General features: G+C 34.7%; 1 non-coding gene across 1 annotated transcript; it reads right to left on the reverse strand.

The window, feature by feature from the left end:
• Positions 1-17109: 17109 nt before the first annotated feature.
• Positions 17110-17183, reverse strand: TRNAN-AUU (transfer RNA asparagine (anticodon AUU)). The gene has a single exon. It is a non-coding gene; the product is annotated as a tRNA-Asn (tRNA).
• Positions 17184-19219: the final 2036 nt, after the last annotated feature.

The following is a 19219-nucleotide window of genomic DNA, read 5'->3' on the forward strand; positions in this document are numbered from 1 at the left end:
AAAATCATCTTTCCAGCTTGAATTTCAATGATGCATTGGGTCAACAATTTTGTGAGAAACATCTTCACCCTTAAATAAAGATTTTCTTAATTCCTTACCTGTGTGCTAATTAGATATCACCTTGTTTTCACATTAAACAGACTTCCACATGAGAAAGCAGCAAGGATGCAGTGGCGTTAATGTTTCCTGGTGTCAACCTGTATTATTTCAGTAGACATTGAAATGAGGATACATCTTGCTGCCTTTCCAATGAAGCAAGTTTAATTTAGTAATAGGTGAAAAACCATCCCTACAAAGGTGTTAATCAGAGACTTGGCTTTGTGGACACTTTTCAGAGAACAAATTTGTTAGCATAAAAATAAAGCCAGAAAATGAAGAGCTGTTTAATCACGCAATTTGATTTTTTTGCCAGCATATTTCTTTTTCTCTGCAACCCACTGCTAAATTGTGCTTCCTAGATGTTTTTATAAAATCACTGAATCAAATCTAACTCTGATTACATCAGAGAAGGCCAGGTACCCTACACCATAACAGGGGGTATGAAATTTGACTTGTCTACTTAAAGATCACCAAAATCTGATAACAAGGTCTATTACGTCCCTGGGTGGGATTGAACCACCAACCTTTTGGTTAATAGCCGTACACGCTAACTGATTGCGCCACAGAGACACTTTGCAAAAGTACATACTGACAAATGCTAATAAGCATTCATCTAAAACGTTTCCTAGAAAAACTTAAAAAAATCAATAATCTGGAGAGTTTTTGTAAGATGTTTCTTCTATCAACCAACGAAGAAACACATTGGTACTTTCCCATGATGAGTGAGTGCTTCAGGATCTCTTGCACTTACATGTGCAGAAGAGTACAGCAATGGAAGCATGCTGGGCCCATAACCCAGAGGTAGGCAGATTGAAACTATCCTCTGCTATATGCATTTTTTTGTTTGTTAATTAAAGTAATCCAAAACTGGGATTGATATTTTGGCTCTTTTATTTTTACTTAAAGTACAATAACTTTTACCATTTTAATTTGTTTTAATAGTATATTGACAGTATTGTTTTCTTTCAAAAATCCACTTAATTTTCTTTACCCTATTATTAAAATGGTAATTGACAAAAACAAACTACATTGTCACCAGAAGAGCAATACAAAATGTACAAGTGATATATTAAAATCATCTTTCCAGCTTGAATTTCAATGATGCATTGGGGCAACGATTTTGTGAGAAACATCTTCACCCTTAAATAAAGATTTTCTTAATTCCTTACCTGTGTGCTAATTAGATATCACCTTGTTTTCACATTAAACAGACTTCCACATGAGAAAGCAGCAAGGATGCAGTGGCGTTAATGTTTCCTGGTGTCAACCTGTATTATTTCAGTAGACATTGAAATGAGGATGCATCTTGCTGCCTTTCCAATGAAGCAAGTTTAATTTAGTAATAGGTGAAAAACCATCCTTACAAAGGTGTTAATCAGAGACTTGGCTTTGTGGACACTTTTCAGAGAACAAATTTGTTAGCATAAAAATAAAGCCAGAAAATAAAGAGCTGTTTAATCACTCAATTGGATTTTTCTGCCAGCATATTTTTTTTTTCTGCAACCCACTGCTAAATTGTGCTTCCTAGCTGTTTTTATAAAATCACTGAATCAAATCTAACTCTGATTACATCAGAGAAGGCCAGGTACCCTACACCATAACAGGGGGTATGAAATTTGACTTGTCTACTTAAAGATCACCAAAATCTGATAACAAGGTCAATTAGGTCCCTGGGTGGGATTGAACCACCAACCTTTTGGTTAATAGCCGTACACGCTAACTGATTGCACCACAGAGACACTTTGCAAAAGTCCATACTGACAAAGGCTAATAAGCATTCATCTAAAACGTTTCCTAGAAAAACTTTAAAAAGTCAATAATCTGGAGAGTTTTTGTAAGATGTTTCTTCCATCAACCAACGAAGAAACACATTGGTACTTTCCCATGATGAGTGAGTGCTTCAGGATCTCTTGAACTTACATGTGCAGCAGAGTACTGCAATGGAAGCATGCTGGGCTCATAACCGAGAGGTAGGCAGATTGAAACTATCCTCTGCTATATGCATGTTTTTTTGTTAAAGTAATCCAAAACTGGGATTGATATTTTGTCTCTTTTATTTTTACTTAAAGTACAATAACGTTTACCATTTTAATTTGTTTTAATAGTATATTGACAGTATTGTTTTCTTTCAAAAATCCACTTCATTTTCTTTACCCTATTATTAAAATGGTAATTGACAAAAACAAACTACATTGTCACCAGAAGAGCAATACAAAATGTACAAGTGATATATTAAAATCATCTTTCCAGCTTGAATTTCAATGTTGCATTGGGTCAACAATTTTGTGAGAAACATCTTCACCCTTAAATAAAGATTTTCTTAATTCCTTACCTGTGTGCTAATTAGATATCACCTTGTTTTCACATTAAACAGACTTCCACATGAGAAAGCAGCAAGGATGCAGTGGCGTTAATGTTTCCTGGTGTCAACTTGTATTATTTCAGTAGACATTGAAATGAGGATGCATCTTGCTGCCTTTCCAATGAATCAAGTTTAATTTAGTAATAGGTGAAAAACCATCCTTACAAAGGTGTTAATCAGAGACTTGGCTTTGTGGACACTTTTCAGAGAACAAATTTGTTAGCATAAAAATAAAGCCAGAAAATGAAGAGCTGTTTAATCACTCGATTGGATTTTTCTGCCAGCATATTTTATTTCTCTGCAACCCACTGCTAAATTGTGCTTCCTAGCTGTTTTTTATAAAATCACTGAATCAAATCTAACTCTGATTACATCAGAGAAGGCCATGTACCCTACACCATAAGAGGAGGTTTGAAATTTTGACTTGTCTCCTTAAATATCACCAAAATCTGATCACAAGGTTAATTACATCCCTGGGTGGGATTGAACCACCAACCTTTTGGTTAATAGCCAAAGACACTAACCGATTGCGCCACAGAGACACTTTGCAAAAGTCCATACTGACAAAGGCTAATAAGCATTCATCTAAAACGTTTCCTAGAAAAACTTTAAAAAGTCAATAATCTGGAGAGTTTTTGTAAGATGTTTCTTCCATCAACCAACGAAGAAACACATTGGTACTTTCCCATGATGAGTGAGTGCTTCAGGATCTCTTGCACTTACATGTGCAGCAGAGTACTGCAATGGAAGCATGCTGGGCCCATAACCCAGAGGTAGGCAGATTGAAACTATCCTCTGCTATATGCATTTTTTTTGTTAATTAAAGTAATCCAAAACTGGGATTGATATTGTGTCTCTTTTATTTTTACTTAAAGTACAATAACTTTTACCATTTTAATTTGTTTTAATAGTATATTGACAGTATTGTTTTCTTTCAAAAATCCACTTCATTTTCTTTACCCTATTATTAAAATGGTAATTGACAAAAACAAACTACATTGTCACCAGAAGAGCAATACAAAATGTACAAGTGATATATTAAAATCATCTTTCCAGCTTGAATTTCAATGATGCATTGGGTCAACAATTTTGTGAGAAACATCTTCACCCTTAAATAAAGATTTTCTTAATTCCTTACCTGTGTGCTAATTAGATATCACCTTGTTTTCACATTAAACAGACTTCCACATGAGAAAGCAGCAAGGATGCAGTGGCGTTAATGTTTCCTGGTGTCAACCTGTATAATTTCAGTAGACATTGAAATGAGGATACATCTTGCTGCCTTTCCAATGAAGCAAGTTTAATTTAGTAATAGGTGAAAAACCATCCCTACAAAGGTGTTAATCAGAGACTTGGCTTTGTGGACACTTTTCAGAGAACAAATTTGTTAGCATAAAAATAAAGCCAGAAAATGAAGAGCTGTTTAATCACGCAATTTGATTTTTTTTGCCAGCATATTTCTTTTTCTCTGCAACCCACTGCTAAATTGTGCTTCCTAGATGTTTTTATAAAATCACTGAATCAAATCTAACTCTGATTACATCAGAGAAGGCCAGGTACCCTACACCATAACAGGGGGTATGAAATTTGACTTGTCTACTTAAAGATCACCAAAATCTGATAACAAGGTCAATTACGTCCCTGGGTGGGATTGAACCACCAACCTTTTGGTTAATAGCCGTACACGCTAACTGATTGCGCCACAGAGACACTTTGCAAAAGTACATACTGACAAATGCTAATAAGCATTCATCTAAAACGTTTCCTAGAAAAACTTAAAAAAATCAATAATCTGGAGAGTTTTTGTAAGATGTTTCTTCTATCAACCAACGAAGAAACACATTGGTACTTTCCCATGATGAGTGAGTGCTTCAGGATCTCTTGCACTTACATGTGCAGAAGAGTACAGCAATGGAAGCATGCTGGGCCCATAACCCAGAGGTAGGCAGATTGAAACTATCCTCTGCTATATGCATTTTTTTGTTTGTTAATTAAAGTAATCCAAAACTGGGATTGATATTTTGGCTCTTTTATTTTTCCTTAAAGTACAATAACTTTTACCATTTTAATTTGTTTTAATAGTATATTGACAGTATTGCTTTCTTTTAAAAATCCACTTAATTTTCTTTACCCTATTATTAAAATGGTAATTGACAAAAACAAACTACATTGTCACCAGAAGAGCAATACAAAATGTACAAGTGATATATTAAAATCATCTTTCCAGCTTGAATTTCAATGATGCATTGGGGCAACGATTTTGTGAGAAACATCTTCACCCTTAAATAAAGATTTTCTTAATTCCTTACCTGTGTGCTAATTAGATATCACCTTGTTTTCACATTAAACAGACTTCCACATGAGAAAGCAGCAAGGATGCAGTGGCGTTAATGTTTCCTGGTGTCAACCTGTATTATTTCAGTAGACATTGAAATGAGGATGCATCTTGCTGCCTTTCCAATGAAGCAAGTTTAATTTAGTAATAGGTGAAAAACCATCCTTTCAAAGGTGTTAATCAGAGACTTGGCTTTGTGGACACTTTTCAGAGAACAAATTTGTTAGCATAAAATAAAGCCAGAAAATAAAGAGCTGTTTAATCACTCAATTGGATTTTTCTGCCAGCATATTTTTTTTTTCTGCAACCCACTGCTAAATTGTGCTTCCTAGCTGTTTTTATAAAATCACTGAATCAAATCTAACTCTGATTACATCAGAGAAGGCCAGGTACCCTACACCATAACAGGGGGTTTGAAATTTTGACTTGTCTACTTAAAGATCACCAAAATCTGATAACAAGGTCAATTAGGTCCCTGGGTGGGATTGAACCACCAACCTTTTGGTTAATAGCCATACATACTAACTGATTGCGCCACAGAGACACTTTGCAAAAGTCCATACTGACAAAGGCTAATAAGCATTCATCTAAAACGTTTCCTAGAAAAACTTTAAAAAGTCAATAATCTGGAGAGTTTTTGTAAGATGTTTCTTCCATCAACCAATGAAGAAACACATTGGTACTTTCCCATGATGAGTGAGTGCTTCAGGATCTCTTGAACTTACATGTGCAGCAGAGTACTGCAATGGAAGCATGCTGGGCCCATAACCCAGAGGTAGGCAGATTGAAACTATCCTCTGCTATATGCATTTTTTTTTTGTTAATTAAAGTAATCCAAAACTGGGATTGATATTTTGTCTCTTTTATTTTTACTTAAAGTACAATAACTTTTACCATTTTAATTTGTTTTAATAGTATATTGACAGTATTGTTTTCTTTCAAAAATCCACTTCATTTTCTTTACCCTATTATTAAAATGGTAATTGACAAAAACAAACTACATTGTCACCAGAAGAGCAATACAAAATGTACAAGTGATATATTAAAATCATCTTTCCAGCTTGAATTTCAATGATGCATTGGGTCAACAATTTTGTGAGAAACATCTTCACCCTTAAATAAAGATTTTCTTAATTCCTTACCTGTGTGCTAATTATATATCACTTTGTTTTCACATTAAACAGACTTCCACATGAGAAAGCAGCAAGGATGCAGTGGCGTTAATGTTTCCTGGTGTCAACTTGTATTATTTCAGTAGACATTGAAATGAGGATGCATCTTGCTGCCTTTCCAATGAAGCAAGTTTAATTTAGTAATAGGTGAAAAAACATCCTTACAAAGGTGTTAATCAGAGACTTGGCTTTGTGGACACTTTTCAGAGAACAAATTTGTTAGCATAAAAATAAAGCCAGAAAATGAAGAGCTGTTTAATCACTCAATTGGATTTTTCTGCCAGCATATTTTTTTTCTCTGCAACCCACTGCTAAATTGTGCTTCCTAGCTGTTTTTATAAAATCACTGAATCAAATCTAACTCTGATTACATCAGAGAAGGCCAGGTACCCTACACCATAACAGGGGGTTTGAAATTTTGACTTGTCTACTTAAAGATCACCAAAATCTGATAACAAGGTCAATTAGGTCCCTGGGTGGGATTGAACCACCAACCTTTTGGTTAATAGCCGTACATACTAACTGATTGCGCCACAGAGACACTTTGCAAAAGTCCATACTGACAAAGGCTAATAAGCATTCATCTAAAACGTTTCCTAGAAAAACTTTAAAAAGTCAATAATCTGGAGAGTTTTTGTAAGATGTTTCTTCCATCAACCAATGAAGAAACACATTGGTACTTTCCCATGATGAGTGAGTGCTTCAGGATCTCTTGAACTTACATGTGCAGCAGAGTACTGCAATGGAAGCATGCTGGGCCCATAACCCAGAGGTAGGCAGATTGAAACTATCCTCTGCTATATGCATTTTTTTTTTGTTAATTAAAGTAATCCAAAACTGGGATTGATATTTTGTCTCTTTTATTTTTACTTAAAGTACAATAACTTTTACCATTTTAATTTGTTTTAATAGTATATTGACAGTATTGTTTTCTTTCAAAAATCCACTTCATTTTCTTTACCCTATTATTAAAATGGTAATTGACAAAAACAAACTACATTGTCACCAGAAGAGCAATACAAAATGTACAAGTGATATATTAAAATCATCTTTCCAGCTTGAATTTCAATGATGCATTGGGTCAACAATTTTGTGAGAAACATCTTCACCCTTAAATAAAGATTTTCTTAATTCCTTACCTGTGTGCTAATTATATATCACCTTGTTTTCACATTAAACAGACTTCCACATGAGAAAGCAGCAAGGATGCAGTGGCGTTAATGTTTCCTGGTGTCAACTTGTATTATTTCAGTAGACATTGAAATGAGGATGCATCTTGCTGCCTTTCCAATGAAGCAAGTTTAATTTAGTAATAGGTGAAAAACCATCCTTACAAAGGTGTTAATCAGAGACTTGGCTTTGTGGACACTTTTCAGAGAACAAATTTGTTAGCATAAAAATAAAGCCAGAAAATAAAGAGCTGTTTAATCACTCAATTGGATTTTTCTGCCAGCATATTTTTTTTCTCTGCAACCCACTGCTAAATTGTGCTTCCTAGCTGTTTTTATAAAATCACTGAATCAAATCTAACTACATCAGAGAAGGCCAGGTACCCTACACCATAACAGGGGGTTTGAAATTTTGACTTGTCTACCTAAAGATAGTGATGAGCGGATTCGGTTTTACTCGGTTTTACTCGGTTCTCAAAACGTCATCTTATTGGCTCACGGATGTCACGTGTTTTGGATAGCCAATAAGATGCCGTTTTGAGAACCGAGTAAAACCGAGTAAAACCGAACCTCGCTCATCACTACCTAAAGATCACCAAAACCTGATAACAAGGTCAATTAGGTCCCTGGGTGGGATTGAACCACCAACCTTTTGGTTAATAGCCGTACATACTAACTGATTGCGCCACAGAGACACTTTGCAAAAGTCTATACTGACAAAGGCTAATAAGCATTCATCTAAAACGTTTCCTAGAAAAACTTTAAAAAGTTAATAATCTGGAGAGTTTTTGTAAGATGTTTCTTCCATCAACCAACGAAGAAACACATTGGTACTTTCCCATGATGAGTGAGTGCTTCAGGATCTCTTGAACTTACATGTGCAGCAGAGTACTGCAATGGAAGCATGCTGGGCCCATAACCCAGAGGTAGGCAGATTGAAACTATCCTCTGCTATATGCATTTTTTTGTTGTTAATTAAAGTAATCCAAAACTGGGATTGATATTTTGTCTCTTTTATTTTTACTTAAAGTACAATAACTTTTACCATTTTAATTTGTTTTAATAGTATATTGACAGTATTGTTTTCTTTCAAAAATCCACTTCATTTTCTTTACCCTATTATTAAAATGGTAATTGACAAAAACAAACTACATTGTCACCAGAAGAGCAATACAAAATGTACAAGTGATATATTAAAATCATCTTTCCAGCTTGAATTTCAATGATGCATTGGGGCAACGATTTTGTGAGAAACATCTTCACCCTTAAATAAAGATTTTCTTAATTCCTTACCTGTGTGCTAATTAGATATCACCTTGTTTTCACATTAAACAGACTTCCACATGAGAAAGCAGCAAGGATGCAGTGGCGTTAATGTTTCCTGGTGTCAACCTGTATTATTTCAGTAGACATTGAAATGAGGATGCATCTTGCTGCCTTTCCAATGAAGCAAGTTTAATTTAGTAATAGGTGAAAAACCATCCTTACAAAGGTGTTAATCAGAGACTTGGCTTTGTGGACACTTTTCAGAGAACAAATTTGTTAGCATAAAAATAAAGCCAGAAAATAAAGAGCTGTTTAATCACTCAATTGGATTTTTCTGCCAGCATATTTTTTTTCTCTGCAACCCACTGCTAAATTGTGCTTCCTAGCTGTTTTTATAAAATCACTGAATCAAATCTAACTCTGATTACATCAGAGAAGGCCAGGTACCCTACACCATAACAGGGGGTTTGAAATTTTGACTTGTCTACTTAAAGATCACCAAAATCTGATAACAAGGTCAATTAGGTCCCTGGGTGGGATTGAACCACCAACCTTTTGGTTAATAGCCGTACATACTAACTGATTGCGCCACAGAGACACTTTGCAAAAGTCTATACTGACAAAGGCTAATAAGCATTCATCTAAAACGTTTCCTAAAAAAACTTTAAAAAGTTAATAATCTGGAGAGTTTTTGTAAGATGTTTCTTCCATCAACCAACGAAGAAACACATTGGTACTTTCCCATGATGAGTGAGTGCTTCAGGATCTCTTGAACTTACATGTGCAGCAGAGTACTGCAATGGAATCATGCTGGGCCCATAACCCAGAGGTAGGCAGATTGAAACTATCCTCTGCTATATGCATTTTTTTGTTGTTAATTAAAGTAATCCAAAACTGGGATTGATATTTTGTCTCTTTTATTTTTACTTAAAGTACAATAACTTTTACCATTTTAATTTGTTTTAATAGTATATTGACAGTATTGTTTTCTTTCAAAAATCCACTTCATTTTCTTTACCCTATTATTAAAATGGTAATTGACAAAAACAAACTACATTGTCACCAGAAGAGCAAAACAAAATGTACAAGTGATATATTAAAATCATCTTTCCAGCTTGAATTTCAATGATGCATTGGGGCAACGATTTTGTGAGAAACATCTTCACCCTTAAATAAAGATTTTCTTAATTCCTTACCTGTGTGCTAATTAGATATCACCTTGTTTTCACATTAAACAGACTTCCACATGAGAAAGCAGCAAGGATGCAGTGGCGTTAATGTTTCCTGGTGTCAACCTGTATTATTTCAGTAGACATTGAAATGAGGAAGCATCTTGCTGCCTTTCCAATGAAGCAAGTTTAATTTAGTAATAGGTGAAAAACCATCCTTACAAAGGTGTTAATCAGAGACTTGGCTTTGTGGACACTTTTCAGAGAACAAATTTGTTAGCATAAAAATAAAGCCAGAAAATAAAGAGCTGTTTAATCACTCAATTGGATTTTTCTGCCAGCATATTTTTTTTCTCTGCAACCCACTGCTAAATTGTGCTTCCTAGCTGTTTTTATAAAATCACTGAATCAAATCTAACTCTGATTACATCAGAGAAGGCCAGGTACCCTACACCATAACAGGGGGTTTGAAATTTTGACTTGTCTACTTAAAGATCACCAAAATCTGATAACAAGGTCAATTAGGTCCCTGGGTGGGATTGAACCACCAACCCTTTGGTTAATAGCCGTACATACTAACTGATTGCGCCACAGAGACACTTTGCAAAAGTCCATACTGACAAAGGCTAATAAGCATTTAACTAAAACGTTTCCTAGAAAAACTTTAAAAAGTCAATAATCTGGAGAGTTTTTGTAAGATGTTTCTTCCATCAACCAACGAAGAAACACATTGGTACTTTCCCATGATGAGTGAGTGCTTCAGGATCTCTTGAACTTACATGTGCAGCAGAGTACTGCAATGGAAGCATGCTGGGCCCATAACCCAGAGGTAGGCAGATTGAAACTATCCTCTGCTATATGCATTTTTTTTTTGTTAATTAAAGTAATCCAAAACTGGGATTGATATTTTGTCTCTTTTATTTTTACTTAAAGTACAATAACTTTTACCATTTTAATTTGTTTTAATAGTATATTGACAGTATTGTTTTCTTTCAAAAATCCACTTCATTTTCTTTACCCTATTATTAAAATGGTAATTGACAAAAACAAACTACATTGTCACCAGAAGAGCAATACAACATGTACAAGTGATATATTAAAATCATATTTCCAGCTTGAATTTCAATGATGCATTGGGGCAACGATTTTGTGAGAAACATCTTCACCCTTAAATAAAGATTTTCTTAATTCCTTACCTGTGTGCTAATTAGATATCACCTTGTTTTCATATTAAACAGACTTCCACATGAGAAAGCAGCAAGGATGCAGTGGCGTTAATGTTTCCTGGTGTCAACTTGTATTATTTCAGTAGACATTGAAATGAGGATGCATCTTGCTGCCTTTCCAATGAAGCAAGTTTAATTTAGTAATAGGTGAAAAACCATCCTTACAAAGGTGTTAATCAGAGACTTGGCTTTGTGGACACTTTTCAGAGAACAAATTTGTTAGCATACAAATAAAGCCAGAAAATGAAGAGCTGTTTAATCACTCAATTGGATTTTTCTGCCAGCATATTTTTTTTCTCTGCAACCCACTGCTAAATTGTGCTTCCTAGCTGTTTGTATAAAATCACTGAATCAAATCTAACTCTGATTACATCAGAGAAGGCCAGGTACCCTACACCATAACAGGGGGTTTGAAATTTTGACTTGTCTACTTAAAGATCACCAAAATTTGATAACAAGGTCAATTAGGTCCCTGGGTGGGATTGAACCACCAACCGTATGGTTAATAGCCGTACATACTAACTGATTGCGCCACAGAGACACTTTGCAAAAGTCCATACTGACAAAGGCTAATAAGCATTCATCTAAAACGTTTCCTAGAAAAACTTTAAAAAGTCAATAATCTGGAGAGTTTTTGTAAGATGTTTCTTCCATCAACCAACGAAGAAACACATTGGTACTTTCCCATGATGAGTGAGTGCTTCAGGATCTCTTGCACTTACATGTGCAGCAGAGTACTGCAATGGAAGCATGCTGGGCCCATAACCCAGAGGTAGGCAGATTGAAACTATCCTCTGCTATATGCATTTTTTTTTTGTTAATTAAAGTAATCCAAAACTGGGATTGATATTTTGTCTCTTTTATTTTTACTTAAAGTACAATAACTTTTACCATTTTAATTTGTTTTAATAGTATATTGACAGTATTGTTTTCTTTCAAAAATCCACTTCATTTTCTTTACCCTATTATTAAAATGGTAATTGACAAAAACAAACTACATTGTCACCAGAAGAGCAATACAACATGTACAAGTGATATATTAAAATCATATTTCCAGCTTGAATTTCAATGATGCATTGGGGCAACGATTTTGTGAGAAACATCTTCACCCTTAAATAAAGATTTTCTTAATTCCTTACCTGTGTGCTAATTAGATATCACCTTGTTTTCATATTAAACAGACTTCCACATGAGAAAGCAGCAAGGATGCAGTGGCGTTAATGTTTCCTGGTGTCAACTTGTATTATTTCAGTAGACATTGAAATGAGGATGCATCTTGCTGCCTTTCCAATGAAGCAAGTTTAATTTAGTAATAGGTGAAAAACCATCCTTACAAAGGTGTTAATCAGAGACTTGGCTTTGTGGACACTTTTCAGAGAACAAATTTGTTAGCATAAAAATAAAGCCAGAAAATGAAGAGCTGTTTAATCACTCAATTGGATTTTTCTGCCAGCATATTTTTATTCTCTGCAACCCACTGCTAAATTGTGCTTCCTAGCTGTTTGTATAAAATCACTGAATCAAATCTAACTCTGATTACATCAGAGAAGGCCAGGTACCCTACACCATAACAGGGGGTTTGAAATTTTGACTTGTCTACTTAAAGATCACCAAAATCTGATAACAAGGTCAATTAGGTCCCTGGGTGGGATTGAACCACCAACCGTATGGTTAATAGCCGTACATACTAACTGATTGCGCCACAGAGACACTTTGCAAAAGTCCATACTGACAAAGGCTAATAAGCATTCATCTAAAACGTTTCCTAGAAAAACTTTAAAAAGTCAATAATCTGGAGAGTTTTTGTAAGATGTTTCTTCCATCAACCAACGAAGAAACACATTGGTACTTTCCCATGATGAGTGAGTGCTTCAGGATCTCTTGCACTTACATGTGCAGCAGAGTACTGCAATGGAAGCATGCTGGGCCCATAACCCAGAGGTAGGCAGATTGAAACTATCCTCTGCTATATGCATTTTTTTTTGTTAATTAAAGTAATCCAAAACTGGGATTGATATTTTGTCTCTTTTATTTTTACTTAAAGTACAATAACTTTTACCATTTTAATTTGTTTTAATAGTATATTGACAGTATTGTTTTCTTTCAAAAATCCACTTCATTTTCTTTACCCTATTATTAAAATGGTAATTGACAAAAACAAACTACATTGTCACCAGAAGAGCAATACAAAATGTACAAGTGATATATTAAAATCATCTTTCCAGCTTGAATTTCAATGATGCATTGGGTCAACAATTTTGTGAGAAACATCTTCACCCTTAAATAAAGATTTTCTTAATTCCTTACCTGTGTGCTAATTAGATATCACCTTGTTTTCACATTAAACAGACTTCCACATGAGAAAGCAGCAAGGATGCAGTGGCGTTAATGTTTCCTGGTGTCAACCTGTATTATTTCAGTAGACATTGAAATGAGGATACATCTTGCTGCCTTTCCAATGAAGCAAGTTTAATTTAGTAATAGGTGAAAAACCATCCCTACAAAGGTGTTAATCAGAGACTTGGCTTTGTGGACACTTTTCAGAGAACAAATTTGTTAGCATAAAAATAAAGCCAGAAAATGAAGAGCTGTTTAATCACGCAATTTGATTTTTTTGCCAGCATATTTCTTTTTCTCTGCAACCCAATGCTAAATTGTGCTTCCTAGATGTTTTTATAAAATCACTGAATCAAATCTAACTCTGATTACATCAGAGAAGGCCAGGTACCCTACACCATAACAGGGGGTATGAAATTTGACTTGTCTACTTAAAGATCACCAAAATCTGATAACAAGGTCAATTAGGTCCCTGGGTGGGATTGAACCACCAACCTTTTGGTTAATAGCCGTACATACTAACTGATTGCACCACAGAGACACTTTGCAAAAGTCCATACTGACAAAGGCTAATAAGCATTCATCTAAAACGTTTCCTAGAAAAACTTTAAAAAGTCAATAATCTGGAGAGTTTTTGTAAGATGTTTCTTCCATCAACCAACGAAGAAACACATTGGTACTTTCCCATGATGAGTGAGTGCTTCAGGATCTCTTGAACTTACATGTGCAGCAGAGTACTGCAATGGAAGCATGCTTGGCTCATAACCGAGAGGTAGGCAGATTGAAACTATCCTCTGCTATATGCATTTTTTTTTTGTTAATTAAAGTAATCCAAAACTGGGATTGATATTTTGTCTCTTTTATTTTTACTTAAAGTACAATAACTTTTACCATTTTAATTTGTTTTAATAGTATATTGACAGTATTGTTTTCTTTCAAAAATCCACTTCATTTTCTTTACCCTATTATTAAAATGGTAATTGACAAAAACAAACTACATTGTCACCAGAAGAGCAATACAAAATGTACAAGTGATATATTAAAATCATCTTTCCAGCTTGAATTTCAATGTTGCATTGGGTCAACAATTTTGTGAGAAACATCTTCACCCTTAAATAAAGATTTTCTTAATTCCTTACCTGTGTGCTAATTAGATATCACCTTGTTTTCACATTAAACAGACTTCCACATGAGAAAGCAGCAAGGATGCAGTGGCGTTAATGTTTCCTGGTGTCAACCTGTATTATTTCAGTAGACATTGAAATGAGGATACATCTTGCTGCCTTTCCAATGAAGCAAGTTTAATTTAGTAATAGGTGAAAAACCATCCCTACAAAGGTGTTAATCAGAGACTTGGCTTTGTGGACACTTTTCAGAGAACAAATTTGTTAGCATAAAAATAAAGCCAGAAAATGAAGAGCTGTTTAATCACGCAATTTGATTTTTTTGCCAGCATATTTCTTTTTCTCTGCAACCCAATGCTAAATTGTGCTTCCTAGATGTTTTTATAAAATCACTGAAACAAATCTAACTCTGATTACATCAGAGAAGGCCAGGTACCCTACACCATAACAGGGGGTATGAAATTTGACTTGTCTACTTAAAGATCACCAAAATCTGATAACAAGGTCAATTACGTCCCTGGGTGGGATTGAACCACCAACCTTTTGGTTAATAGCCGTACATACTAACTGATTGCGCCACAGAGACACTTTGCAAAAGTACATACTGACAAATGCTAATAAGCATTCATCTAAAACGTTTCCTAGAAAAACTTAAAAAAGTCAATAATCTGGAGAGTTTTTGTAAGATGTTTCTTCTATCAACCAACGAAGAAACACATTGGTACTTTCCCATGATGAGTGAGTGCTTCAGGATCTCTTGCACTTACATGTGCAGCAGAGTACAGCAATGGAAGCATGCTGGGCCCATAACCCAGAGGTAGGCAGATTGAAACTATCCTCTGCTATATGCATTTTTTTGTTTGTTAATTAAAGTAATCCAAAACTGGGATTGATATTTTGGCTCTTTTATTTTTACTTAAAGTACAATAACTTTTACCATTTTAATTTGTTTTAATAGTATATTGACAGTATTGTTTTCTTTCAAAAATCCACTTCATTTTCTTTACCCTATTATTAAAATGGTAATTGACAAAAACAAACTACATTGTCACCAGAAGAGCAATACAAAATGTACAAGTGATATATTAAAATCATCTTTCCAGCTTGAATTTCAATGATGCATTGGGGCAACGATTTTGTGAGAAACATCTTCACCCTTAAATAAAGATTTTCTTAATTCCTTACCTGTGTGCTAATTAGATATCACCTTGTTTTCACATTAAACAGACTTCCACATGAGAAGCAGCAAGGATGCAGTGGCGTTAATGTTTCCTGGTGTCAACCTGTATTATTTCAGTAGACATTGAAATGAGGATGCATCTTGCTGCCTTTCCAATGAAGCAAGTTTAATTTAGTAATAGGTGAAAAACCATCCTTACAAAGGTGTTAATCAGAGACTTGGCTTTGTGGACACTTTTCAGAGAACAAATTTGTTAGCATAAAAATAAAGCCAGAAAATAAAGAGCTGTTTAATCACTCAATTGGATTTTTCTGCCAGCATATTTTTTTTCTCTGCAACCCACTGCTAAATTGTGCTTCCTAGCTGTTTTTATAAAATCACTGAATCAAATCTAACTCTGATTACATCAGAGAAGGCCAGGTACCCTACACCATAACAGGGGGTTTGAAATTTTGACTTGTCTACTTAAAGATCACCAACATCTGATAACAAGGTCAATTAGGTCCCTGGGTGCGATTGAACCACCAACCTTTTGGTTAATAGCCGTACATACTAACTGATTGCGCCACAGAGACATTTTGCAAAAGTCCATACTGACAAAGGCTAATAAGCATTCATCTAAAACGTTTCCTAGAAAAACTTTAAAAAGTCAATAATCTGGAGAGTTTTTGTAAGATGTTTCTTCCATTAACCAACGAAGAAACACATTGGTACTTTCCCATGATGAGTGAGTGCTTCAGGATCTCTTGAACTTACATGTGCAGCAGAGTACTGCAATGGAAGCATGCTGGGCCCATAACCCAGAGGTAGGCAGATTGAAACTATCCTCTGCTATATGCATTTTTTTTGTTAATTAAAGTAATCCAAAACTGGGATTGATATTTTGTCTCTTTTATTTTTACTTAAAGTACAATAACTTTTACCATTTTAATTTGTTTTAATAGTATATTGACAGTATTGTTTTCTTTCAAAAATCCACTTCATTTTCTTTACCCTATTATTAAAATGGTAATTGACAAAAACAAACTACATTGTCACCAGAAGAGCAATACAAAATGTACAAGTGATATATTAAAATCATCTTTCCAGCTTGAATTTCAATGATGCATTGGGTCAACAATTTTGTGAGAAACATCTTCTCCCTTAAATAAAGATTTTCTTAATTCCTTACCTGTGTGCTAATTAGATATCACCTTGTTTTCACATTAAACAGACTTCCACATGAGAAAGCAGCAAGGATGCAGTGGCGTTAATGTTTCCTGGTGTCAACTTGTATTATTTCAGTACACATTGAAATGAGGATGCATCTTGCTGCCTTTCCAATGAAGCAAGTTTAATTTAGTAATAGGTGAAAAACCATCCTTACAAAGGTGTTAATCAGAGACTTGGCTTTGTGGACACTTTTCAGAGAACAAATTTGTTAGCATAAAAATAAAGCCAGAAAATGAAGAGCTGTTTAATCACTCAATTGGATTTTTTTGCCAGCATATTTCTTTTTCTCTGCAACCCACTGCTAAATTGTGCTTCCTAGCTGTTTTTTATAAAATCACTGAATCAAATCTAACTCTGATTACATCAAAGAAGGCCATGTACCCTACACCATAAGAGGAGGTTTGAAATTTTTACTTGTCTACTTAAATATCACCAAAATCTGATCACAAGGTTAATTACGTCCCTGGGTGGGATTGAACCACCAACCTTTTGGTTAATAGCCAAACACACTAACCGATTGCGCCACAGAGACACTTTGCAAAAGTCCATACTGACAAAGGCTAATAAGCATTCATCTAAAACGTTTCCTAGAAAAACTTTAAAAAGTCAATAATCTGGAGAGTTTTTGTAAGATGTTTCTTCCATCAACCAACGAAGAAACACATTGGTACTTTCCCATGATGAGTGAGTGCTTCAGGATCTCTTGCACTTACATGTGCAGCAGAGTACTGCAATGGAAGCATGCTGGGCCCATAACCCAGAGGTAGGCAGATTGAAACTATCCTCTGCTATATGCATTTTTTTTGTTAATTAAAGTAATCCAAAACTGGGATTGATATTTTGTCTCTTTTATTTTTACTTAAAGTACAATAACTTTTACCATTTTAATTTGTTTTAATAGTATATTGACAGTATTGTTTTCTTTCAAAAATCCACTTCATTTTCTTTACCCTATTATTAAAATGGTAATTGACAAAAACAAACTACATTGTCACCAGAAGAGCAATACAAAATGTACAAGTGATATATTAAAATCATCTTTCCAGCTTGAATTTCAATGATGCATTGGGTCAACAATTTTGTGAGAAACATCTTCACCCTTAAATAAAGATTTTCTTAATTCCTTACCTGTGTGCTAATTAGATATCACCTTGTTTTCACATTAAACAGACTTCCACATGAGAAAGCAGCAAGGATGCAGTGGCGTTAATGTTTCCTGGTGTCAACCTGTATTATTTCAGTAGACATTGAAATGAGGATACATCTTGCTGCCTTTCCAATGAAGCAAGTTTAATTTAGTAATAGGTGAAAAACCATCCCTACAAAGGTGTTAATCAGAGACTTGGCTTTGTGGACACTTTTCAGAGAACAAATTTGTTAGCATAAAAATAAAGCCAGAAAATGAAGAGCTGTTTAATCACGCAATTTGATTTTTTTGCCAGCATATTTCTTTTTCTCTGCAACCCAATGCTAAATTGTGCTTCCTAGATGTTTTTATAAAATCACTGAATCAAATCTAACTCTGATTACATCAGAGAAGGCCAGGTACCCTACACCATAACAGGGGGTATGAAATTTGACTTGTCTACTTAAAGATCACCAAAATCTGATAACAAGGTCAATTACATCCCTGAGTGGGATTGAACCACCAACCTTTTGGTTAATAGCCGTACACACTAACTGATTGCGCCACAGAGACACTTTGCAAAAGTACATACTGACAAATGCTAATAAGCATTCATCTAAAACGTTTCCTAGAAAAACTTAAAAAAGTCAATAATCTGGAGAGTTTTTGTAAGATGTTTCTTCTATCAACCAACGAAGAAACACATTGGTACTTTCCCATGATGAGTGAGTGCTTCAGGATCTCTTGCACTTACATGTGCAGCAGAGTACAGCAATGGAAGCATGCTGGGCCCATAACCCAGAGGTAGGCAGATTGAAACTATCCTCTGCTATATGCATTTTTTTGTTTGTTAATTAAAGTAATCCAAAACTGGGATTGATATTTTGGCTCTTTTATTTTTACTTAAAGTACAATAACTTTTACCATTTTAATTTGTTTTAATAGTATATTGACAGTATTGTTTTCTTTCAAAAATCCACTTCATTTTCTTTACCCTATTATTAAAATGGTAATTGACAAAAACAAACTACATTGTCACCAGAAGAGCAATACAAAATGTACAAGTGATATATTAAAATCATCTTTCCAGCTTGAATTTCAATGATGCATTGGGGCAACGATTTTGTGAGAAACATCTTCACCCTTAAATAAAGATTTTCTTAATTCCTTACCTGTGTGCTAATTAGATATCACCTTGTTTTCACATTAAACAGACTTCCACATGAGAAAGCAGCAAGGATGCAGTGGCGTTAATGTTTCCTGGTGTCAACCTGTATTATTTCAGTAGACATTGAAATGAGGATGCATCTTGCTGCCTTTCCAATGAAGCAAGTTTAATTTAGTAATAGGTGAAAAACCATCCTTACAAAGGTGTTAATCAGAGACTTGGCTTTGTGGACACTTTTCAGAGAACAAATTTGTTAGCATAAAAATAAAGCCAG

This window comes from Pseudophryne corroboree, chromosome 11 (assembly GCF_028390025.1).
Source record: "Pseudophryne corroboree isolate aPseCor3 chromosome 11, aPseCor3.hap2, whole genome shotgun sequence".
NCBI lineage: Eukaryota > Metazoa > Chordata > Amphibia > Anura > Myobatrachidae > Pseudophryne > Pseudophryne corroboree.